This window comes from Triturus cristatus, chromosome 3_2 (assembly GCF_964204655.1).
Source record: "Triturus cristatus chromosome 3_2, aTriCri1.1, whole genome shotgun sequence".
Taxonomy (NCBI): domain Eukaryota; kingdom Metazoa; phylum Chordata; class Amphibia; order Caudata; family Salamandridae; genus Triturus; species Triturus cristatus.
This window is the reverse complement of record NC_140584.1, coordinates 860,460,614-860,487,249: the sequence shown is the minus strand read 5'-3', so window position 1 is coordinate 860,487,249 and position 26,636 is coordinate 860,460,614.

Genomic DNA, 26,636 nt, shown 5'->3' with positions numbered 1-26,636 from the left:
GGAGAGATGAGAAGAAATTCAGTTTTGGCAGCGTTGAGTTTGAGATGGTTAAGCGTGAGCTAGAGGTGCGTGTATTGTAGGATTGAATTGAGGGATATGATATCCCCTGGGGAAGCGATTTTGAGACACAGCTAAGTGTCATCCGCGTACATATGGTAGTGGATGTTATACGTTTTTAGAAGGTTTGCCAGTGGTTCCAGGAAGAGGTTAAAGAGAATGGGTGAGAGGGCATATCCTTGAGGAACACCAAGAGTGATCGGGTGGGACTTGGGGAGAGATTGATTCATTTTGACTTTTAAGGATCTGTTTTGGAGAAATGAAGAGAACCATTGTAATACGAACCCCTGACAAGCCCATCCTTTGTTCCAGTAGTTTCAGTAGGTTATCGTGTTTGGCGGTGTCAAAGGCAGCCGATAAATCAAGCAATATTAGAAGGCATGATTCGTTATGATCCAGCATTTTTAGTATGTCATCTACTATATGAGTAAAAGCAGATTTTGTGTTGTGATCGTGACGGAAGCATGATTGGTGTTGATCGAGGAGTTGAACGTTTTCTATGCAACTGCAGAGTTGGTTCTGTTCACATTTTTCTAAGAGATTTACCAGCGTGGGGATGTTGGAGATGGGCCAAAAATTGTTAGGATCAGAGTAGTCTGACATAGGTTACTGGTCCTACTTTTAGGCAGTCAGGGATAGTGCCGTAGTGAGGTGTTTACAATCTTGGACCATAGTGGGAGAATGCAGGTTTTGATCTCTTTGAATATGTTGGGAGGTAGAGGGTCCATGGAGTGGTTAGATGGTTTTAAAGAAGAAAGAATGTTGTACATTTCATGTTCGCTGATTGGGGAGGTGTTCCAAGAGGCATTGTTTTTGGAGGGGGGCCAGGGTGGTTCCTTCCCTTCCGTAAATTGGAAGGTGCATGAGAAACTGAATGGGGTAGCTGGTAGTAGTTCCTTCGCTGGCTGACGTTCATTCTCTATTTTTGTAGTTTTTTCCTTGAAGAAGGTGGCCAGTTCTTAGCGATTTGGAAGGGTGTTGGATCCAGAGTCTAACGGGTCTGATGTGTTACATGATTGCTGCTTGACTATTTTGAATAGTTTTTGGGTCTATTTCTGGCTTAGTCGAGCTGTGTTCTGATAAAATTAGCTTTCACTTGTCTTATTCTTCTATTGTAGCGTTCCTCAATGATCTTAAGTGTTTTAGTAATTCCACGGATGGGGAGTATCTCCAAGCTCTTTCTTCTGCTCTTAGATTGTGTCTTTCTGTGTTCAAGTTATCATGTGGACAAAGCCTTGCTAATGGGATGTGCAATTTCCTGCACCCTGTTTGAAATGTTCAGTACATTTTTGCAGTTGGTCTTCACAAGGAGCAGCGATCACCGGTGAGGGGTGTCCCATTACCTGGATGATATTTTGTTTGTAGGGAAGGGAACATCTAGGGATTGTGCGAGGGCATTACATCAATTTGAAAGATTAACACAGGCCAATGGGGTGCTCTTGGCGCAGGAAAAAACAGCCCGGCCCTGTTGCAGACCTTTTTAGGTATTGAACTGGACTTAGTACACTGGGTGGAATGGCTGCCTAGGGAAAAAGTGGAGGACATTCAGGTTTTTTTGCTGCAGGTGGTGGGTGAGAGGAAGATTGAGCTGAGGGCTGTGCAGAAGCGGCTGGGTTTCCTGAACTTTGTATGCAGGGTAATGAGAGTAGGGAGAACGTTTTGCCGGTGCCTAGGCATGGCCATATCAGGGGCAGTGCTGCCAAACCACAGGGTGAGGATTTTGCTGGGGGTCAGGGCAGATTTGGGTGTATAGCAGAAGATTTTGGCTGATTTCAATGGTGTGTTGTTAGATTTTGTGGAGGAGAACACGGTCTTGCAGGTTAAAATATTTTCAGATGCTGCAGGATCTTTGGGGTTTGGACTGTTTTGGGATGGACGATGATGTTCAGAGAGTTGGCCAGCACACTGGTTGAGGCAGGGACGGAGTATCGCATTCTTTGAGTTTTTTTCACTGTTGGTGGCATTGGCGGTCTGGGGTGCAGAACTTGAAAAATCGTATGGTGCTTTTCCATGTGGATAATATGACAGTGGTGAAACTGGTAAACAGGCAAAAGGTGAGGGATTTGAGGGTTTTGCAGCTGTTGCGAAGGTTCATGCTGATGTGTTTGCGGCTGACTGTTGTCTTTCGAGCCAATCATGTACCAGGGGTCAGCAATGACATCGCGGATGCATTGTCTCGTTCGAAGTGGCAGCTATTCCCCGGATTGGCGCCCGGAGAAGAGGGATGCATGACAGAGCTGCCGGACGACATCTGGGCCTGGGGGGAATGAGAGTGATAGGTCTGGTCGAGAGGTCTTTGCCGGAATCCACAAGACAAAGCTACAGACTGGCATGGTCTGAATTTGGGGAGTTTATGGGTCAACCCATAGAGGCACTGAGCCTTACGCATCAGGACACTGAGCAGGGAGTGTTTTGTTTTATGTTGCATGGATAAAGTTTTATCGAATACGACAATAGCGGGAAAGTTAGCCAGGATATCCTTTTACAGTAAGATATATCTAGGTTTTGATCCTGCCAAGGATGAGATTTTCAGCAGAATGTTGAAAGGTTGGGATGAGACCGAGGGGGGGGAGCATTGAGGGAGGCCATCACATTTGAGTTGTAGCAAGAGTTGTTGGGGGTCTTGCCAGGGAGTTGTTATGACCCAGTTGAGGTGTCGGTATTTAGACTATGTATGATTTGGATGTTTTTTGTGGCTTTCCGGTTCTCAGAGTGGTTGGGGAAGACACTACAGTTGGGGGTGTCTTATTGGGAGGTGCGCCTGGACCAGGGGCGATTGGGGATTTGGTTGAGTTGTTCTAAGAGAGATCCGGCAGGCAGGGGGAGCTGGGTGTGCTTGACGGAGAGTGGTTGCAGTGACGAGTGGCCGTTGTGGGAATGGCGGGATTATGTGTCAAAACCAGGACAGCCTCTAGCAGGGCTTTACTGCCATGCGTCAGGAGGACGAGTGCTGGCTTCTCAGCTACTAGTGGTTTTGCGCATGACGGTACGTGAGGTGGGCAGGTAGCCAGCCAATTTTGGCCCACATTCCTTCCGAATTGGTGCTGCTACAGCGGCAGCTAGGTTGGAGTTGTCCTGGGGCAGAATTTGCCAGATTGGGTGATGGAGGTCCAGGTGTTGTGAGTGAGATGTGTGCAAATAGGGGACTAGAAGCAGGGACAATGCAGGGGGGCATGAGGTGCTAGCGCGCATTTTTTTTTGCAGGCTAATTGTCTTCCTTTATACTGCAGGATGCATGAGCGGCCCGAATGCAAGAAGGTTACCTGGATCGTAGGACATTTCATTGTGCACTGGGCAGCCAAGTATGCGGACCAACAGGTGTATGGACACTATCTGGGTTTGAGGAGCAGCCACCACGAAGTGTTTTGGTGGGGTAAAGGGGCATGTGATGGGGGGTGTTATTGCCATGGTTGACAAAGATAGTAGCACAGAGGGTCTGCCCAGACATGCTTTTGATACACCTGGGAGAGAACGATCTAGTGCGACTGTCAGGACTGACACTACTGCAGCACATGCAGAGGGATCTGGAGGCGATAAAGAGGAATTTCTCTGGAACATGCTTAATTTGAACCGAGTTTGTGCCTCGCAGAGTATGGAGTGGGGCTGTCAAGCAAGCAACTATTGGAAAGGCCAGCAGGAAATTGAATAGGGCCATGAGGGTTTTTTTGCCAGGCAAGAGGCAAAGGTGGTTGCACACGTGGGACTTAAAGAGGAAGAGGTGGTCCTGTACAGGGACGATGGTGTGCACCTTTTGCGGTTGTGAAATGCATATTATATGATGGAAATGCGGGATGCGATTAGTAAGTTGTTCAATGAAGCCATCTGGTGAAGCAGGGATTGAAGGCAAAAGGTGCACAGGATCTTTTTGGGTGGGGAAGGTAATTGCCCTACGGGGGTTCCCTGGTTGGCGGTACTATGGAGGAGTGGTGAGTCACGTACGGGCGGATCCACCCCTCGGGGGAGGGAGAGCACACAGGTGACTGATGGCGGGGCGTGGGATGCAATGTGCAACAAAAGAAATTCGAGAGAGAATGTTTGGAGGGCAAATGAAGGTGAGAATGGGGATATGAAGGAGGTCACAGAGTGAAAGGGGAGGAGTGAAACAGGTGAGATGGTTTGAGAATGGCGAAGGGAGAATGAGTCTGTATGGTTATGATAAAAGTTATATTTGCATTTATGTACTGTTAATAAAGTTTAACTGTTGCAACCTTGTCATAATAAAATGGCCTTTTATGCTCCAAGTAACAGCATGGAGTGTAGTTCTTGTGTGAAGGCCAGGGGCACCTTGACAGAGGGAGAAGGACCCGCCTAGAGCCTCCAGATGAGATACACAAATCGGGACCCTGAGCCAGGGCATTGAGAACTAAGCACCGGGCCTGGTGGGCCCCTGGATACCCCGCCTACCCTTACACGCTGGTACTGGAGGAAGCACCTGCTTAGGAGGCAGCTGAATGGAAGGGAGTGGGTGCCTGAGATGCTGCCTGCTGTGGAGCACGAGCAGTGAGTGCGGCACAGGGCTGGGACTGCTCGGCCCGCATGTCAGTAGATAGCTGGGGGAGTCACAAGCGGGGAGGGGTGGGTTCTCCTGGCAGTGCCTGAAGAGACGCGTAGGCCGGAAGCTGAGCCGAGTTGGCCCCCTGGATGCTTCACCTCCCCTCACAGGTTGATATTGAAGAAGACCCCTGAGGGAACAGCAGCAAGCAGGGCAGAGAACAAACACTGGGAGCAACACGTGAGGTCCAACAACTGCACTGAGTGACACTGTCCCAGGCCCATAGGATGTTCCCTGACTGAGAGGCTCAGCACTGCACTACCTGGACTTATCTGACCTAGATCTAATAAACTAGAGGAAGGGGCTGCACCTTGTGAATTCTCATTACACCTGCTGGTTCCTGAAACTGGGTCCCTGTGAAAATTGCCTGGAGCAGAGGGGAGCGACAGGGCAATGTGGCACTAGTGAATTGCTGGGGGAAAGCATTTCCTAGTGACTACCTCTGTCTTTTCCCAGTTATTTCTTGGGGCTGCAGCGGAGGGGAACTGGGGTAACCCTGACCAGTGGAGAATTTGAAGCTGGCCTGCGTCCCTTGTGGGCGTGCCCTTGCCTCTGCCATATCCTGTTCCCGGACATGCTGAGCGGGCATAGCTGGGCGCTGGTCATTCTCCCGCACTGTGGCTTGCGCCACTGACTACCAGCTGCCTGTGGTAATCATGGGTAAACTTACCTGCAATCAGGGCCAAGATCCTGAGGAAACTACTAATGCTGCCCGAGATGGTGAGGGAGCACCGCAAATACAGGAAACAGATGGAAACCCCTCACTCCGTGACATTCTCTGAGCTTACACCGCATCTAGAACTGCACTGGAAAGCAAAATTGAAAATCTGAGCTCTGACCTTGGCCTATTGCGGGATGACCATAGGATCTTGGCAGAGAGAGTTACCTCTATAGAAAGGAAGCTGACGGAGCTGTCGCCAATGCTTATTTGATGACAGAGTGCATGACCCACATGGAAGCCAAGATCCGAGCCGTGCAGCTACAGGCTGAGGATGCGAAGAACCGCTTCCATCGGAATAACATTAGAGTGATAGGTCTGCCTGAGAAGCTCGAAGGAACTAACATGGTGGAATACCCTGAGAGGTGGCACCGTAGGGCCTCTCCCAATTCTTTGCCCTTGAACGCGCCCATCGGGTGGCAACCAATAGAGCATTGCAGAGGGCCCCGCTGATACTGGTGGTGGCTTGCTTACTTTACTACAAAGACGGAGATTACATCTTAGCACAAGCCCGCTGCAACGGAGACTTATGAGTTGAAAATGCGGTGGTGGGGATTTTCCCAGACTTCTCCCAGGAAGTACAAATGCAGAGTGCCTTGTTTCAGGATGCCAAAAAGAGACTCCGACAGCTCGAACTACCATATGCGATGCTCTTTCTCGCAAGACTACGAGTGGCGACACCTGACAGAACAAAATTCTTCCAGAGTCCACCAGGACTGTGGGATTGGCTGGACAAGCGCCTACAGCTGGGATCAGGCTGAAGTCCCCAACCAAAACGTATGCAGCACTCCTGGTCTTTGTGCAGGAGACCACCGAGGAACTCTGCAGCCCTGATGCAGACTGAAGCATAACTGTGTAGACAGAAGGTGGTGGAGGTGCGGATCAGCGTGGGAGATAGAGGTCCCTCCACACCAGAGAAAGTATTTGTGCTGCGGGACTCGGATCGAGGGTCCACCAGCTCAGTGGTCTCGAGCCTTGTGCTGCCCAAGGTGACCCCGAGATCGTCCGATGACCTCATTTGACACTCTGACCCAATTGGTAATGTAGGAAGGGAGTTTGAGGTTGGGCTCCTGTTGTACCTGAAAGTGCAGTGACACATTTCACTACTACTCTCTCACTGGACTGGACTCTATCCTGCTTGACACTGGAATGGGGATCAGTGCCTGCATTAGGGGTGAACTTCCCAGCATGGACAAAACTATTATATACGAACCTGACTGCCAGGGAACACCATCACTGCTCAGCATGCAGTGGACAGGGGAACAAATCAGGGCAGCCCTTTACCCCCTTTTGCTCTTCGCATTGGCCATGGAGACTCTGGCTGCATAGGCACACACGGGCCATAACTACTGGGGCTTGAGAATAGGGGACCACCAGCACCATATAGTATTATATGCGGATGACTTACTAATCTTCCTTTGAGATGCGGAGGAGGACCTGGATGGACCTGGACGGAGCCAGAGGCATACTGGAGAGATCTGGCCTGCTCTCTGGGCTGAGGGTTAACTGACAGAAGTCCAGACTCTTCCCTAGGGTGCCAAATGGGGACCCGCCAGTGTGTTTGGAGAACCTACAGAGGGAGCCCGGCTGTATGAGCTACCTGGGGAATAGGGTATATCATGACCAGGCAGACCTTTTAGATGGCAATGTGAGACAAGCTCTCAGGTCCCTATGAACTTATGCAGACTTTTGGAAGACATTGCCGCTATCTGTGGCGAGCCGCGAGGCCTTCCTGAAGATGGTGGCCCTGCTGCACCTCTTTTATTTCTCCTGATCTGGATCTCAAGAGCAATGTTTTAGGTGCTGGACTCCTTAATTATCATCTTTCTCTGGAGGACAGGCTGCAGACGTGTGGCATTAGGCAGGATACAGCGTTCCACAGCTTCAGAGAGTCTGGCAGTCCCTGACTTTGAGATGTATTACATATCCGCCCAACTTAATTGGCTGATCCAATGGCAAACATCAAGGAGAAATCCTACTAGAACTTTCAGCCCATTTGTGCCAACCTCTGCCACCCTTAACAAGATGTTGCTAAGAATACAATGACCCCCGACAGGAGATACCCGGGAGCACTGGGTAATTACCCGATGCTGGCACAGATGCTTGTATTAGTCGGGTTGTGAAATCCCCTACTCTCCAGACCTGCCGCTCGCTATGCTAAAACATCTGCCATATGTTGGACACTGGAGAGATATAGATGCTTGGGCTGAAGTGGGGTAACAAAACGGGGATCTTTTCAGAGACTCAGAATTGTTGTTATTTGAGGAATTCTGGAAGGACTTTAACTTACCACAGGGCCACTTCCTCACGGAGCACTCACTATGGCGAGCAGGAAGCACTGGGGCAATGGCTCCTCAGAGACGTGCACGCTGAGGCGCTACCATTATGTAGCGCTATCTGCTGGCACTAATAGAACAGTGTCCTGTCTCTACAGGGCAATCCACATTGACTGTCAGCGCCTGCTGTTGTACCTAAGAACGCAGTGGGAGGAGGGCCTAGGTATACCCATCCCTAGTAAGGACTGGGAGATGATATTGGAACAGATGCCAAAAGTCACCAGGAATGCGTGTTTCAAACCAATCAATTATTATGTGTTGCATAGATCATATCTTACCCCTGAAGGAATTAGAAGGTACTTTCACGTAGTCTGGGCTGCCTGTCTCAGATGCAGGGAGGAAGAGGTGCACATATTGCATATGTTTTGGACATGCCCTGTGCTGCACCTATTCTGGGAGGAGATCATGACCACAATTGCCACTGTCATTGAAAGAGAGGTTCTCTGCTTCCCTGGTCATTGCTACTGAAGTTGTTCCCGCATACTCCTGCAACAAAAATTACAAGCAGATTTCAAGACTTAGCATTTATTCTGGGTGAGCGTGAAATCCGTTGACATTGGAAGTCACCGGGCAGGCCCCGAATACCTGCTTGGAGAAAAAAATTGGAAAATGGGCGGGTTGTGAAAGTAGACTATTACTTAGCGATCCTAAATGTGGGATAGGTACATTAGAAGTAGCAAGTGCATGGGAAAGGTTGGTAGATAGCTTAGTTACACCGGAAGCTGGAACTCCCCCGGTCCCATCGGAAAGATCATAGATGCAGCCTCTTTACCCCCAACGGAATGAGCTGAGCCCTTACTGATGCTATACGCCCCCCATTACTTGTACATCATAACACACCCAGCCCTGGAAATGCCACACCTTCTCTGGTAGCTCCTGTAGGGAACACAGACACTCCACTCTAGGTTACTACACTGATAATGCAGTATTTACTCATAAGGAAGGAGGTGGGGGAAGGGAAGGTGATTTAATAGGGGATTCAGTTTTGTAAGTGTACTACTGTTGATATGTTACCAACTGCTAATAAACTGGCACTTTGGAGCTTCATTTCATGAGTTGTAAAACCCGAATAAAATTTGTTTTAAAAAAAAGAGGAAATACTGGGCAAAGTATGACTGGATTTCTCCTGTAGATTCCTCATTCCGGAGAGGACTCTCAGGGACCCACCCATAATCCCTGATAACTGCCCCTCCTTACCTCAGACTTAGTGATACCCCAACATCAAGAACTATAGTGGGTGGAGTTATTCGGGGTGGTTGTTGGACCTCATAATGAGGCCACTAAGCAGTAAGCCATTTCAGTAACGCGAGAGCCTGCAAAACAAGGTAGAACGGCAGACTGGTACTTCATTGAATTCAGACATAAGGGGGGTTTATTGGGGTAAGGCCCAGTTCCAGGAAGTTTCATCTGGATGGGCCAAGGGTACGTTCGGGTGGAATAATGTGGGCACACTATTTGTCAATTCTGAAGGTAGCCTACAAGCCCAAGATTACACCATATCTTCTCCAAACAGGCTCCTTAAGAGTTATTTCAGAGTAAGAGCTGATGTCTATATTCAACAGAACGAACCCTTATAATTTCCAGCAGGCCAGTCTTCAACAAAAGCACCTGGATTCCAAGCAGTTTCTTGTAGTTCAAGCTTTAGGAGGTTCCTGTTACCACACCTTAGCCTTGACATTTCACACTAGGAAGACTTGTTGCTTACTCTTTGCAATTTGCCCAACACCTATTCTTTGCATAATGTGAACTTTGTAACATTTTATTTTCATGTCATTCTTACACACTCTACATTCATTGATAAAAAAGTTTAAAAAACAGCAACACATTTGGTAAATTTCAGTTTTTATACCTGAGAAGTGTAAAACCATTTATTGCAGTCAAATAAGTAACCTTCTGGCACAATATTAAAGAAGGGGCAGCCCCTTCTGTATACTAAATTCTGAAGCGCCGGCGTGCATGTATAGCCAGTATCATATTCAAAGAATGTTCCCTCATTTGCATGGGGCATGACCTTATACAAACTAGGGAATTGTATTGCCTCTTAGCCCAATCATAATTTGGATATGGGCGCAGATGCAAATAGACATACAACATGGGAAACAAAAGCAATCAACCAGACAAACAGAATACTCCAGCCATGGTTGAGTTATGTACCAGTTTGGACTGAATGCTCCATAAAGACCATTTGCTTCCCTCGGGTCATGTCTAAGCCTGGGCGGAGTTCGCGGAGCTCCGATATGCGGAACTCCGCGAAGTGCAAAAAAAACCCCTCAGCCTCACTAAATGGAGCTCTGCAAGCGGCGGAGTGCGTTAGATAAATGCCGTTCGCAGTGATTTTCAGTGACGGGTATTTGTCCACACTTTGCAACAATCGCGAATGGCACCATGCATAGCGCAAGTGAGCGCTTCTTCCTTTGTGCCACTTGAGTAGATTTTTTACTTGAATGGCAGCTTTCTCAATGCAATTGAGCGGTCGCGAGCATACGCTACCACTCGCAATGAGAAATCCGAAGGCCCCCATTGAGAAATCTCGCCAGGAGGTTGATTTTCCATGCTCGTGCTTGCCAACTTGATGTTGACTGTCGCTAACGAGGAACAATCTTGCTGGAAGGGGGATTTTCCTCGGTCGCACTTGCAACTTGATGTTGACGAGCGAGAGCAAGGAAAAAAACTCATCTTCGCAATGCAGAGCGGGGTTTTCAGGAACTCCGCAAGCTCTGCGTAACGCGGAGTGTGGAAAACTTCGCAAGCGGAGCGGAGTTCACCACCCAGACTTAGTCATGTCATGTCATGTTATGTTGGATTGTAAAGTGCACCCTCAACCAGGAGGTTATATTGGCGCTGAGCAGGTGTGAGATTAGCCAAACCAAGAGCCTAATGTGTTTACTCGAAAAGCCAGGTCTTGAGTTTCTTGTGGACTGTAGAGGAAGCTTGGATATGTAACGGCACGTCATTCCATGCTTTAGGAGCAATGTAGGAGAGAACTCAACCGCCGGGTCTGGTTTTCGTATGCGTGGGTTGTGAGCAAGTAGGAGTCTTGTTGAGCTGAAGTGAAAGGAAGGTTTGTGAAAGTAGATGATATTGTTGAGGTATGCTGGGCCAGAGAGCCTTAAAAGTTTGAGTGGGGTGTTTGAAATGTGCTTGTTTGGGTAGCCAGTGTAACTCCTTGAGATGACGTGAGATGTGTGAGTGTCATTGGAGGTTGGAAGTGATTCTGACTGCTGAGTTCTGGATGTTCTGCAGTCTCCCGAAGAGATGCTTGTTTATACCAGCGTAGAGGCTGTTCTTGTAGTCTATGTTGCTTCTGGCAAGAATGTTGGCAATGATTTTCCCCATATTTAGTGGTAGCCATTTGAAAATCTTCCTCAGCATCTTCAGTATGTGGAAGCATATGTTATGTTACGTTATGGCACTGGTGGCATTGACTTGAGCTGTGATGTTGAGTTTGAAGTCAAGGATGAGCCGCAGGTTCTTGGCTAGTGCTATTTAGTTCTGAGGAAAATCTAAATAATTAGCATTAACGCTACTGTGTGTATATCATCTCACATTGCATAACCCATGGTGGCCCTTTATTGAAATTAATTATGATCAGTCCCATTGCGGGGAGATGTGTTAGACAAAGAGTATCACCAGGGCCACTGAAGTTATATGGTAGGAGAGGGACAAATTATGAGGCAGAGTGGACTAAATTATGCAGCAAGAAAGGGCAAATTATGTGGTGTAATGCGGCGACATTTTGTGATAGCATTACTTAATTATTTTTTTATTTTTTCACACTTGTTAACACTGTCTGGGCATAGGTTGTACATAATTAATATAAGTTTAACACGTAAATATAGCAATAAGCAACGCAAAGGGGATTAGTCAACCTTTGCAAAGGGTCTTCAACTGTGCTACAACGTGTATTGCAGCATTTGTTAGCAACTTTTGATCCCCTTGAGCTAGGAAATGTTTCGTTAATCTGTCGATTATGCAGCAGATAATAGATTATGTGGCAAAAGCAGCAAATCTATAATTTTGCAGAAAACACCCCAGCCGTAAAAAATTGCATAATTTCAGAGGTGTTGACCATAACCTGAGAATGTGCAATGTACTGTAACAAGATATCAGAATATGCCATACTGGTGAGAACAAATTCAGCCCAACACAATATCTTATTTGAGATAACAGTTATTTACTTCACCCCAGCATCTCGCAGAAAGACAGAAATGCTAAGCGCCTGATTCAAAAGGTAAACTTAAACTTTTGTGTAACCTTACTATTTTTTGGTATTCATAAACTACAAGTTTAATTTTACAAATAGACATTTTAGCACTGTGGAGACTCTGCACTCGTGGCAGATACTCCGCACATAAAAAGTTAGGCCTATCCTATCTTTTTATGTGCAAAGCTCCCCACCCTGACTGCTACATCGCTGGAATCAGAAAATTACTGTTAGTAAAGTAAACTTGTAGTTAGTTAATTCAACAAAATAGTAAACTTACACAAAAGTGTACGGTAAGCTTTGTGAATCAAGCCCTTACTCTATTAGGCATTGTAATTCCACATTCATTCTAGGGGGATGTTTATGATTCCCTCGCCCTGGTGGCTGCTCATCCAATGAGGCATGTACTGCTACCATGCTTCATCTTACAGTATATTACTGCATGCATCTTACACAAGATAAAATACATAAACACTGTCAGAGCACCCACACAGACCATAATTGAAGTGCAGAAGGCCATTCACAGGCCTTGGTCCTGGTGCCACTGTACCTGCTACATCATTGGCAGGTAAACCTCTGTCCCCACTCTCCCAACTAGAGATGGCAGACCCACTGAAAGTTTGATCTGTGTATGTGCCTGAAGCCAGGCTCTGGCTCAACGTGAGGTCCTCTTGGAACTTCGAGCCCATAATGAGACAAGCTTTCATGTACCTTCTGCCAGCCACCCTCAATCTACCAAGGATGTGGCATTATGGCTAGAGCTTCCAACTTTGAAAATGAACAAGCTAGGTTTGAGTCTCTGTGTTGGCTCAACATCCTGTTATTCTGGGTAAATCCAAAGTGCCTAAAAGAAATGAGTGACCTTGTGTAATATAACTCGTGTTCATGTAAATACCTCTAGGCTGAGTTCGCACTAAATAAAAACTGCAGAAAACTGCACAAAGAGGTTAAAACAAAGCATTAACATTAAAAGGAGAGACAATTTGATAGCCCTTTAGTGGCTGATCTATACAAAGTGAAAACATAAAACCTAGATAAATTGCAGCTTCCCCACTTAAATTGTGTGATCTTGGGCAAATATTTTATTTCACCAAAACTTGTTTTTCTTCATATTTGTGCATGAAAGCACATTCAGGTACATAAACCAGAACACCAGCTATATAAATACCTATTGTGCTTGATTTAATAGACTAATGTTGATTTATAATAATCTGGGCCACATACAGAGTCCAAGAGACAACTGTCCTGCCTGTTGGTTTTCTAATGGCACTGTCACCAGTGTGAGGCCGAGGGCAATGCGTCTAAACTCCTGTTTGAAAATTATCACTTTAATAAGTACTTCTAAGTGCAGTGCTATATTGTGACAAATCAATGTCAAAGCTTCCATGTGTTAAAAAAATACACTTTTTTGAATTTGGAGAGACTATCATATTTTACATGATGTTTGTTGCATTTTTCATACAGCCAGCATTTTCAGGGCTTGGCTTGTGCATGGGGTCTAAGAGCCAAGTGAGAGCCCTAACTCAGCTCTGGGGCTCTACATGTTAATTTGTTAGCTCGCCCACCTATGCCCTCAAACTCCCCCCCCCCCCCCCGCCAATCTCAGTTTTAAAGCCAGTGAAAAAACATTACAACGTTTTGACGTTGAGATAGAGGAAGAACTTAGCTGGGGCATTCTCCATGGCCTCTTCTGCCATGGCTGGGTGGGTCAATTGTCATGTTTGAGTGTGCCTGGCCCACCCGGCCCCCCTGCTAGAACCGGGGCTGATTGATGTGTGCGCACGTGCGTTTGTGTGTGAGTTTGTCTCAGCAGCGGTGACAGGTGCCAGTTGAGTGACTGATGCCACTGGTAGAGTTTTATATCCAGTGAGACAAGACTACCCAGAGGAATGTGGGCACTCCTGCTTTAAATGAAGCTCTCTTGAAAACGGTTATCTCCATGTAGTCATCGCAACAGCCTGGCACATAGCCTGTTGTTTGTGTCTTTATTCACTAGTGTGATGTATTCAGTGTTCCAGGAACCGCAGGACCGAGTGGAGGTACTGGTATATGTAGTGCTTAATTTGAGTTGGTGTTTTTGAGTGAGGTCGAACGAATGCGTTGGCAGTCAGAAAAGTGGGACCAGTGGAGGGCCTAAGTAAACTGCACGGTGCCACGTAAAGCAGTGCGGGGGTACCGAGCTCTGGCTGGGGTGCCCGCCCTCAATCCCGAACTGTTGTAGGGAAGACACCAGAGGCTGGTGGATGGCCCTCCTCGTGAAATACCACTGCCTCAGCACCAACTGCTCGGGCAAGGAGGAGTGACTAAATTGGAGTGCAGCGTGGTTCAGCTTAAAGAGACGCACCTCAGTGGCCCAGTTGGTAAAGGGGAGCCCTGGGACACACACACTGGGTAAAGAGCGCTAAATGTCGGGTGAAGACTGAGTGGGTAGGGGGTAGGACTGACCACCTTTGGAATTTTCCACAAGTGGCTTTTGGTGTACTCGGGTGGAGAGTGCACACTACCCATTTTATGTATTATCCAGTGCAGATCCCACACCATGGAGTAGGGACCCACGGGAGCCAGCCTCCTTTCTAAGTGAAGATAGACATGTTCATGATGGTGGGGTTGACCGGGACAGTCCTCCAGTTGGAGGGCAAAACTAAAGACCAGCCGCAACATGAGTGAGACCCCATCTCTTAGGCAGTTATTCTGCAGGCCATACGTGAGTCCAACGAGATACCGGTGGGCCAAATTCACGGAATGGGCACAGAGGTTTCCATCCTGCACTATGATCTGTGAAAAGTGACAGACCGGATGACGAAGGCAGAGATTTGGATCTCTTTGACGCAGGACGAGCTGTGTTCTCAGATAAGTGATTTCGCGAAGCTCCAGGGGCTGGTGCTACAACTGGAGAACAGAGCGGAAGAGCAAAAGACACACAATTGATGGACGGAATGCAGAACAAATCAAAACATTCTCCCCCAGTCAAGAGATCTGGGTTAAATCCATCATTCTTTTGCTCACCATGCCACCCCAAATTAGACCTGGCAATATGCAAATCAGTCTTGACCCTGTGCCTCATGGGAACAGTCCAGCCCGAACTGCCAAGCCAGGTCCTCCCTGGACCAGAAACAAGCATCCTAGGACCGGTTTTGGGGGTTCACCCCTCTTCAGCCAGGATAGCTTGAATCCAGGGCACAGTGAGCCCGGGACCTACGTCTAGGCATACCCGGCGCACTTAGGGCGAGAAAGCAAAAGACACACAATTGATGGACGGAATGCAGAACAAATCAAAACATTCTCCCCCAGTCAAGAGATCTGGGTTAAATCCATCATTCTTTTGCTCACCATGCCACCCCAAATTAGACCTGGCAATATGCAAATCAGTCTTGACCCTGTGCCTCATGGGAACAGTCCAGCCCGAACTGCCAAGCCAGGTCCTCCCTGGACCGGAAACAAGCATCCTAGGACCGGTTTTGGGGGTTCACCCCTCTTCAGCCAGGATAGCTTGAATCCAGAGGCACAGTGAGCCCGGGACCTACGTCTAGGCATACCCGGCGCACTTAGGGTGAGAAAGCAAAAGACACACAATTGATGGACGGAATTCAGAACAAATCAAAACATTCTCCCCCACTCAAGAGATCTGGGTTAAATCCATCATTCTTTTGCTCACCATGCCACCCCAGTTTAGACCTGGCAATATGCAAATCAGTATTGGCCCTGTGCCTCATGGGAACAGTCCAGCCCGAACTGCCAAGCCAGGTCCTCCCTGGACCGGAAACAAACAACCTAGGACCGGTTTCGGGGTTTCACCCCTCTTCAGCCAGGATAGCTTGAATCCAGTGGCACAGTGAGCCCGGGACCTATGTCTAGGCATACCCGGCGCACTTAGGGCGAGAAAGCAAAAAACACACAATTGATGGACGGAATGCAGAACAAGTCAAAACATTCTCCCCCAGTCAAGAGATCAGGGTTAAATCCATCATTCTTTTGCTCACCATGCCACCCCAGTTTAGACCTGGCAATATGCAAATCAGTCTTGACCCTGTGCCTCATGGAAACAGTCCAGCCCGAACTGCCAAGCCAGGTCCTCCCTGGACCGGAAACAAACAACCTAGGACCGGTTTCGGGGTTTCACCCCTCTTCAGCCAGGATAGCTTGAATCCAGTGGCACAGTGAGCCCGGGACCTATGTCTAGGCATACCCGGCGCACTTAGGGCGAGAAAGCAAAAAACACACAATTGATGGACGGAATGCAGAACAAGTCAAAACATTCTCCCCCAGTCAAGAGATCAGGGTTAAATCCATCATTCTTTTGCTCACCATGCCACCCCAGTTTAGACCTGGCAATATGCAAATCAGTCTTGACCCTGTGCCTCATGGAAACAGTCCAGCCCGAACTGCCAAGCCAGGTCCTCCCTGGACCGGAAACAAGCATCCTAGGACCGGTTTCGGGGTTTCACCCCTCTTCAGCCAGGATAGCTTGAATCCAGTGGCACAATGAGCCTGGGACCTACGTCTAGGCAGACCCGGCGCACTTAGGGCGGGACAGCAAAAGATACACAATTGATGGACAGAATGCAGAACAAATCAAAACATTCTCCCCCATTCAAGAGATCTGGGTTAAATCCATCATTCTTTTGCTCACCATGCCACCCCAGTTTAGACCTGGCAATATGCAAATCAGTCTTGACCCTGTGCCTCATGGGAACAGTCCAGCACGAACTGCCAAGCCAGGTCCTCCCTGGACCGGAAACAAGCATCCTAGGACCGGTTTTGGGGGTTCGCCCCTCTTCAGCCAATATAGCTTGAATCCAGTGGCACAGTGAACCCGGGACCTACGTCTAGGCATGCCCGGTACACTTAGGGCGAGAAAGCAAAAGACACACAATTGATGGACGGAATGCAGAACAAATCAAAATATTCTCCCCCAGTCAAGAGCTCTGGGTTAAATCCATCATTCTTTTGCTCACCATGTCACCGGAAGACACAGAAGGTAGATCCTGAAAAACCAAATTTCATTTGGAAGGGTTCCCAGAGGGCCCTAAGGGGCTGAAACTTGAACAATGTCTTACAAGATGTCTCAGATCCTGGGTGTCTTACTTAGAACTGTCCGCCTGCTTCGTCATAGAAAGAGTGCTCAGATCTCTCGCTCCTCATCCCCTGCCAGGAGCCCCTCCATGGCCACTTGTCCTCAGACTGTTTAACTACAGAGATGCTGTCCTCAGAGTGGCATGTGCTCAACAAACAGTCTCTTAGACTTAGTTAAAATAATGCTCTAGCTGGACTACACATTGAGAGACAAGCAACAGAGACAGAGGTTATTAAAGTCAAAGCAAAACTCTGTGCACTGTAGATTAAATACATGCTCCTTTCCCTCGCCATATCAAAGGTAATCACCCAGGAAAAGACATACTTCTTCTAGGACCCTGGAGAAGCTTAGCGTTGGATGGAGGAACAACTACTGTGTAAACCGGTAGGCACTGGCCGGCCCAGCCAAGTTGCAGATACTTTGAAAGTGATTTATCCACCTTATTCCAGGGGATGACAGTGCAGCCAGAGGACCAAACAGGTCCATGGCAAAACAGATGTTAAATGTGAATTGTGCATAACAGAAGGGGAGGACTTGACCTTAGCACATCATTACTGGGACTGGAAGAGGTGGTGCACAGTTGGTGCCGGAACCCCAAACGTCAGACTGATAATAACACTGTTGGATCTGACCTTAGCCAACATCCTAAGCCTGGGAGGGAAAGCGATGCCGCACAGCATGGCCTGAGGGAAGAAGGGGCAGAATATTCAGGGGAAGTTCATGACGGGAAGACAAAACTGGAACATGTTCATTGAAATGGAGAGATGAGTAACACTGCTGCTGATGTGGGGGAAAGCAGAGGCCGTGGTCCTTCCACTGATGGGGCCAGATAACCCAAATTGTGGGCTCGACCAGGTGGACCTATCCAAGGGACCAGATACGGAGCACTTTCATGCAGTCTTGAACTACCTGACAATTAAGTCATGGAATGTTGATGGCTTGCTCTACAAGCTTAAGCTATGGGTTGTTGCACAATATTTGAAAGGACTAACTCCAGACCTGGTGCTGTTGAAGGAGACGCATTTGGCAATGACTAACATTTCTTGTCTTAATAGGGGGCAATACATTGTGCTGGCCCACTCAGGATATACAAGGGAATCCCAGGGGGTGGTGACCCCGGCCAGAAAGAATCTCATTTTTGAATAGAAAAAATATGGCATGAGACCACAGGTACATTTGTGGGCGTGCTGAGGTCCGGAAGTAGGGAATCTAAATTTGTAGTGAGCATCTATGTCCCCAAGGATGCAAGAACCAGTGCTACTGTACTTCTGAAAGTGGGAGCCTGCAGACACATCATGGATGGTGAATTTAATGAGGAAATGAGCAGTGTGCAAGACTGGCCTGACATCACACTTGAAGCAATTCGCCCATGTGATTGACCTCTTAGATCTATGAAGAGTGAAGCACCCTATTGAGAGGAAGTACTCCTTTTTTTGTGGGTCCAGGGTTCATTCTTGTGGCTTGCCTATGTGTTTGTGGCATGGGGCAAGTGTCCTGGTGCTTACACAGTGTAATACCTGCCAAGGGGAACATCTGACCACGCCCCCTTCAGGGTGACACTGGAAGATGTTGGTGGTGTTACATGGGGGGTGGAATCTTAGTAGCTGGGAGCATCAAGACAAACAGGTGATGACCAAGCTCCGTGCTGAATTTTATTTTGAGGAAAGCAGAGGCTTTCTCAACTTTGTGGTAACTTTCTGGGAAGCATAAAAGGCGGTTCTCATGGATAGAAAAGGAAACATCTACAGGAAAAGGTAGTCTAAATAGAAAAAGTGATAACAGCTTGTGAAGGGCGCTACTGCTCAACAGAGGAACAGACAGTCCTCTTATCACTTGGAGGCATTCAGCAGATCCTACCATACCTTGACTCACAATGCCGTCAAAACATTACTTAGCGGCCTTGAGCAATTTATATGAGGTGGGTGACAAAGCAGGCCACCTTCTGGCCTGGCTAAGTAGGAGGCAAGAGGTGTCTAGATGAGTGGGGAGATATCCAGGGCAAGGATGGGTGCCGACACATTACAGATAGTGGTATACCTGAAGCTTTCACATGCTACTACCAAGATTTATACAGGGAAAGGTGCTCCATTCCTGTAGCTAACATAACGGGATTCCTTTAGGAATTACCTATTCAAGATTGGACACCGGTAGCGTGAAGAGGTTGGATGGTGAGTTCTCTCACAGAACTTGAGAAGCTGTGGGCCAGATGCAGCCAGGAAAGACACCGAGTCCCAACGGGACTCCGGTAGAATATTATAATCGAATCCTGTCGATCCTGGGGCACCATCTTCTGGCAATGTTCAATGAGGCGTGGAAGGACAGGGAGCTACTACCCTACCTACATCTCTGGCAATGATACAGGTGATACCACCAACCAGGTCTAACTCCTAACACACAGATTAATACCTGTATTAGGATGTGAACTATCTGCTCTTATAATGCTGTGAGTTGTTCTTTGCTTTTATGCAAGACACTGTGTATCTTATTATTCCTGGCATGAAATTCCACACCTGAAAACGTGATTCTATATTTATCCATAATCATACCCAGCGTGGTGGTATATGGATTCCCATTCAAGTATACAAGGTACTCTTTGATTTGTTCTTTTGTGGCCATCCATACCATAATCATGTTGCCAATATAATGGTCCCAAAAATGGATATACTGAATCCATGCTTTAGCTTGCTGGGCCCAGGAATGTCCAATCTCGTACCAACCCATGCGTATGTTTGCATAATAAGGGGTCAACCTAGTGCCCATCGCATTCCCTAGCAGCTTATAGTGCCATTCTCTATTCTTCATTAATATATTATTCAACAGAATGAAATTTGGCATCTCAACCAACTTCTTGGTATGTTAGAAAAAAAGAGCACATCTTTAGGATAGGAAATGTTGCAAAGGAATTAGGCTAAAATCTTTTTTGTGCAGGTATATAAGCCTACCACATCCACAGTCACAAATAGCATAACCTTGTTATCCCACATTGCATCTTCAAATTTGTTAACAATATCTTTTGTATCCCTAATGTGTGCCAAGAGAGTACACACAAAAGGTGTTACTAATTGATACACTACTTCAGATATATGCTGTTACTAAACCTACCCTGGAAATGATAGGTCTTCCAAGAGGAAATATGCTCTGTTTGTGAATCTATGGTAAGATACACATGAACAGGAATGTGGCATTCTCAACATTCACTCCTGTGCAATCGAACACTGGGTAAATGTTTTTGTTATACAGTGAATGATATTATTCCAATAGCCAGAAAGACAAATAGCATCAAAATGTGTTTAGATCTGTTTTAACCTGACATTAATGTTGCATAATGGGGAGAGGTGGGAACCTGCTATAGAGCTACCTACTGCCCACTGGGGTTGAATGAGAATACCTTTATGAGGGAACTTTGACACAGAGCCAATATGATAGTGAATATTGACGTTTGAGCTGCATTTTTTTTAGCTCCCCTATAAAATCAGTTGCCCACTTGGGCTGTATCTCATTGACTTTTGATTATTTACACCCAGCAATTTATTGACATGAACCAAATATTGCTATTAGATCACCAGCTGCATTGAATAGGAGAAAACACTATTGTATCATTATAATGTAATATAATATTGCACAATGTATCGGATTGTTTTTGCTTTAAAGATGGTGCTGAGGAAGTTGTGAACTGCATTTTTCCATCATTTGTGTTGTTTTATTAAATCTTAATATGCAGCATCCTTCATTGTAATGCCATGATCATGACCATGGCTGACTGTCCCACCACAACACATTGTGAGTCGATTGAAATAAAGTACTTTTCAGATCGGGCATCCCTCACGGGGAATGCGCATGTGCGGGTACCTGCGTATGCACAGTTTTCCAGAAGAAGACGCGATGGAGACGGAGGGAAGCCCAGGGACGCCGCCGATAAGGTAAGGTGATTTAAATTGTTATTTATAATGTTTTTTAAAGTTTTATTACTGCGGGCGGGAGGTGGGTGGCATGTAGCGGAGCTATACGTAGTGTGCTGAGATTGGTTCCATCTCCGTGGCACTCCGCGTAGAACCTCTACGCCCATTACGCCCACCCTTACAAATAAGAGATTGGTTAAAAAACATACCAGAAAATACCTAATTGATACATTTATGACTCAATACTTGTGCACCTGTTCACTTTGTTGCCATGTAGGGGATCACGGCTGCGATCTGCAGGTGGAATGTGCCATGAGCCGACAAGTGAAATAAAGACTTTCTGCACTCTAGTAATGAAGCTAAGGTAGTCCTGTTTCTACTTTTCTGATGAGGTGGATTTGCATGAACACTGCTGTTGGTACTCTCTGCCAGCTTCAGCATGACACCTCCATGAGGGCATGGAGTTGTTGAGAACTTTTTGTCTAGCAGATTGTTGATATATAATTTATGTAAAAGTATAATTAATATGTATGTATATATATATATATATATATATATATATATATATATATATATATATATATACACAAAAACATATATCAATTATAATTAAAAATAAAATAAATACAAAAACCAACAAAAATAAAATGTAAATAAAAAATATATAAATAATTCAAACATTGAGTAGAAGAATAATAAAAAAAGATAACTAAACAACACTAGAGAAAGTGTTGGACTTTGAAGGAGTCAGATTTACTATTCTTACTCCAACGTAGCCAAAAGCAGGGAAATGATTGGTGTTTGGAGGGGTTATTTTTAGCATTCCCACTCCAATCTAAGCAGCAGTAGGGAACGTAATGGACTTGGGGAGTTAGATTTACTGTCCCAACTTCAAGGTAAGCAAAAGCAGGGAAGGTATTGGACTTTGGAGGAGTTAAATATGATGTTCCCACTCCAATCTGAAGAACAGCATGAAAAGTGTTGGACTTTGAAAGAGTTAGATATATTCTCACTCCAACATAAGAAAAAGCAGGGAAGTGTTGAACTTTGGAGGGGTTAGATTTACTGCTCCCACTCCCAAGGACTAGTAAGGAAAGTGTTAGAATGTGAGGTGGTTAGATATGCTATTACCACTCCAATACAGTGGAGGTTTCTTATTGCGGTTCAGTTGTGACACACACACACACACACACACACACACGCATGCCCACTTCCAGCCATCCATTCACAAGTGCATACACATACTCGGACCTACCCATTAACATACACAGTCATTCACACCTATCCACAAGCACACACATACACCCACCATTCACCAGCACGTATATACACACACCTATTTGCAGCACACAAGAGAAAATATACATTCATACATACACAATCCTACTCACATCCAACCTTCAACAAGCACTTACCAAGTCATGGCAGTGACAGCAACTGGCGGGAAGGAGAATAATAAAAGCTTTCAAAGTTGCGGGAGGTTTCTGGGAAGGAAGGAACTCACAAAAATCCCCACTGCCTCCTCTCTAGGCCTGGGCGGTAAATTCCGTACTGCTTGCGAAATTTGCGGAATTTGGGTAATCTCGCGTTCCGCGGAGAATGCGGAATTGCCCAAAATTTCGCGATCCGTGGCTTCGCGGAATTTTTGGCTTGTTCGCGCTTTCAAAGTGCGTGTTCGCAAGATATTTCTCCCCGAGCACGCAAACAGCATTCACGAACAGGAAAATAGCATCGCTAACGGGCGAAGCAATACGGCATGTTCGTGAAACTTTTGCGTGCTCGTGGAGATTATTTACCGTTTCGCGGAGCTTTGCGTAGCGCGACTACACAAATTCCACCCACCCCTACTCCTCTCACCAACTGACATTGTCATGGTTCAGCCAATGAGAGGAGGACCTCCTCTGATTTCTTATTGAGTGGGTTAGGGTTAGTGAGCCTCGCTTGGCCCAACCCACACTGTGAAGATTTATGATTGATAGATAGTCTTCCCTGGATGTTTCAAGGCTTTACCTTGAAGTGCCCAGAGCTTACACTATTGGTGACATTCTCCTCATAAAGAAAAGGGGGCCCTAACACAGCTTCCCTGAGCTGATGAAGTCACTGTCTTCAGGGCTTTGCAATGTTCATCCCAGGAAAGCTTGACTCAGGTGCCTGCGTATTAGCCGATATAAAGTGCCTGTCCCTGACTTGTGAGTATCTGTCAGGCAGACCTTTGCTCAGCTTGACAGACACTCATCCTGCTTTGGAAAAGGGAGTGAGGCAGAGCCTGGACATCCATACTGAGGGGCCGCCTCTTCTCCAATCTTAGCAACAGTAGGAAAAGTGTGAGACTTTGGAGGAGTGAACTGTATTATTCCCACTCCAAAGTACACAAAATCAAGGAACGAGTTTGACTGTAGCGGGGTTTGATTTACTATTCCCACTCTAATTTAAGCAACAGTAGGGACAGTATTATTCTTTTGAGGGGTTAGAGTTACTATTACTAGTCTAGCATAAGCAAAAGCATGGAAGTGTTGGAATTTGGAGGGGTTAGATTTGCTGTTCCAAACCAATCTAAGGGCCTCATTATGATGGCAGTGGAACCGCCACTGTCAGGCCGTCGGTGTTGGTCCCACTGCCATCGGACCATGCAACACCGCCTGCCGCATTAGAATGGCTGGCGGGCAGAGAGACCGTCTGACACACTGTCGGATGGACAGAATCCCTACAATGGTGGCAGGGCCTGCTCAGGCACTGCCGTAGGGATTACAATTTCAGTTCCCACCGGACCTTTAATGGCGGTTAAGCCGCCATGACAAGGCAGGTAGAATGTGACTTGGGGGTTCATAGTGGAACCCCCTTTCCTCCTGGACCTCCGGCACCTTAAACATCCCTGCACCATGGTGCAGGGATGTTTGTATTGTGGTTAGTGCTGCAGCCCGCAGCACATGCCGCAATACAAAAGAAACACATTGCGATCGCCTTGAAGGCGGTTGCATCCTAATTCCAATGGCAGGAGCGCCGACAGCTAGTCGGGTTGTCCCATTCCCGACAGGATGGTGGTCGGACAAATGTCCGACCGCCATCGTGATGAGGCCCTAAGCAAAAGTAGGGAAAGTGTTGGACTTTGAAGGGGTTAAATTTACTAATCCCATTCAAATCTAAGCAAGAAAGTATTGGACTTTGGACAGGTGTACTATTCACACTCCAACATAAGCAAAAACAGGGAAAGTGCTGGATCTTTCAGGGGTTAGATTTATTATTCCCTTTCCAATTCAATCAACAGTAGAGAAAGTATTGAACTTTGAAGGGGTTGGATTTACTATTCCCATTACAACATGAGCAAAAGCAGGGACTTTGGGAGACTTAGATTTAACATTCCAACTCCAATCCTAGCAACATCAGGGAAAGTGTTGTCCTTCAGAGGGGTTAGATATATCATTCCAATTTCAAACTTAAAAAATATATATTTAAATACATAACTACATTTTAAAAATATACATAGTAAAAAATATATTCATTATAGATAAAGTTAAATGTAATGAAAATAAAACAAAAGTAAATATTGAAAATAATTCCACTCCCTTTCCTATTACCCAAAAACAAATAAAATGAAGAGTTATTAATTAAAGTATTAATTTTAAGTTAACTGATAATTAAAAAAATTAATGACTCTAGTTCAGCCTGACACTCATCATGCTTCAGAAAAGGAAGGGGGTGGATCCCCGACACCAAAAATGATGGGCCACCTTTGCTCCAATCTTAGCCTCAGCAACATTAGGGAAAGTATTGGGCTTTGGAGGTGTGGCATTGAATATTTCCACATTAACTTAAACAAAAACAAGGAAAGTGGTGGACTTTGGAGGGGTTAGATTTTCTATCCAACTCGAACTCCAGGTTATGTAACAGAAGGGAAGGTGCTGAACATTGGAGGGGTTAGATTTGCTATTCTCACTCCAACGTAAAATAAAAGCAGAGAAAGTGTTGTATTTTGGAGGGGTTAGATATTTTATTCTGTGTCCGATGTAAGCAAAAGCAGAGAATGTGATGTACTTTAGAGGGATTACATTTACTATTCCCACCCCAAAATAAGCAAAAGCAGGGAAAGTGTTGGACTTTGGATGGATTAGATTAACTATTCTCACACCAATCTTAGGAACAGTACAGAACGTGTTGCACTTTGGAGCGGTTAGATGTATCATTCTGAATCCTAAACTTAAAGAAACATTCAAATACATAATAAAAAATAAGCATTTAAAAATAAAAAAAATATTTATAGCTACAAAACTAAATCAAATAGAAACAAAACAGACTTCATGTTACAAAAATTATTTGAAAATGTTCAAAAACATATTGAAATAAATGGACGTCCTTCCCTACTACCTACAAATAACAACAAATCAAAATATATAACTTAATTATGCTTAAATCCAATAGTAATTCAAATTAAATCAACTAATAAATACAAAACTCTTTTTCAAAATGTTATTCTTACACACACTGAACAGAGAAAAGAAATATTTAAAATAAAACTAATCAACTAAATTGATTACATTATTAATTCTTAATTGATGTTTTGTTAACAAAAACAAAAATGAAATCCAATAGTTTAAAATTAAAATTAATTTCAATCCAAATCCTCTACAAACTATGCAACTCACTAGAGAAATAAATATAACCAATTACATTTAAATAATTTTCAACTACACATACAGAATTACAAAGTATACTAAAATAATTAAAATAATGTTAATCAATTAATGTACAAAAATGTTATCAATAATTATTTAAAATAATAAATGATTACAACTAAAAAACAAAATGATATTTTATACAACTTCCCATCCTAATCCCCTACAAACTCAGCAAACCTCTACTAAATTAAAAATTACTAAATAATTTTACATAAATGCAGGTTATAAATTAAAATTACAAACTTTCGTAACAAATAGCATAATACTAATAACTAACAATAATAATACAGTAAAAAATGTATATGAAATTATTCTAAAATGATAATATATACCTAAAAAACAATTGTCTTACTTTCTAGAGTCTGACATATGATATTTTTGAATGGTTGATATTTTTGTCAGGATATTCTGGTATCACTTTATTTTTTATTCAATATTTTAGCGGTACACCTTGGCATCAGCCGTGGCTGCTGAAGGTAAGACTGAACAGGCATTTTTCTTTTGAAGCCATATTCCTTGTCTTAGCCTATTCAGTGAGGAGATTGACTGACTCCTCCTTGCACTGATTTGACATGACAGATGCCAACAATAAATTGTCCACATATTGAATTAGAGTAGACCCCCAACATCTGGGGGAACACCAATGCGTCCAAATCTTTCTTTAGTACCTGGGTAAAGACTGGAGGAGACTGTAAATCCTCGAAGGAGTTGGGTCCATGAAAGTTGAAACCCTTGCAATGCGAAAGAGAAAAGATACAGTTTCCTCGTGTATGGGGATGGAAAACATAGCAGAATAAAGGCCAATCATTATGAATCACTGGGTGTTGGTAGGGATGCAAGAGAGTATGGTAGCAAAGTTGGGGACCACAGTGACCTTGGGATAACCACATTGTTGATAGCCGTAATATCTTGGATGAACCTGTACACATTGGGTTTCCCATCTTGTGTATCAGGAAAATCTGGGTATTTCATCTACTAATAGTAGGTACTAATACCCCTTGCTTAATCAAATCTGCTATTACAGGGCTAGTGGGTACTGACGTATTCTGGGTAGTTTCTTCTGAATGTTGACCTTCCCCTATACGGTTTCCATTGAGGAGATAAATCCCCCATTATTGGTTCC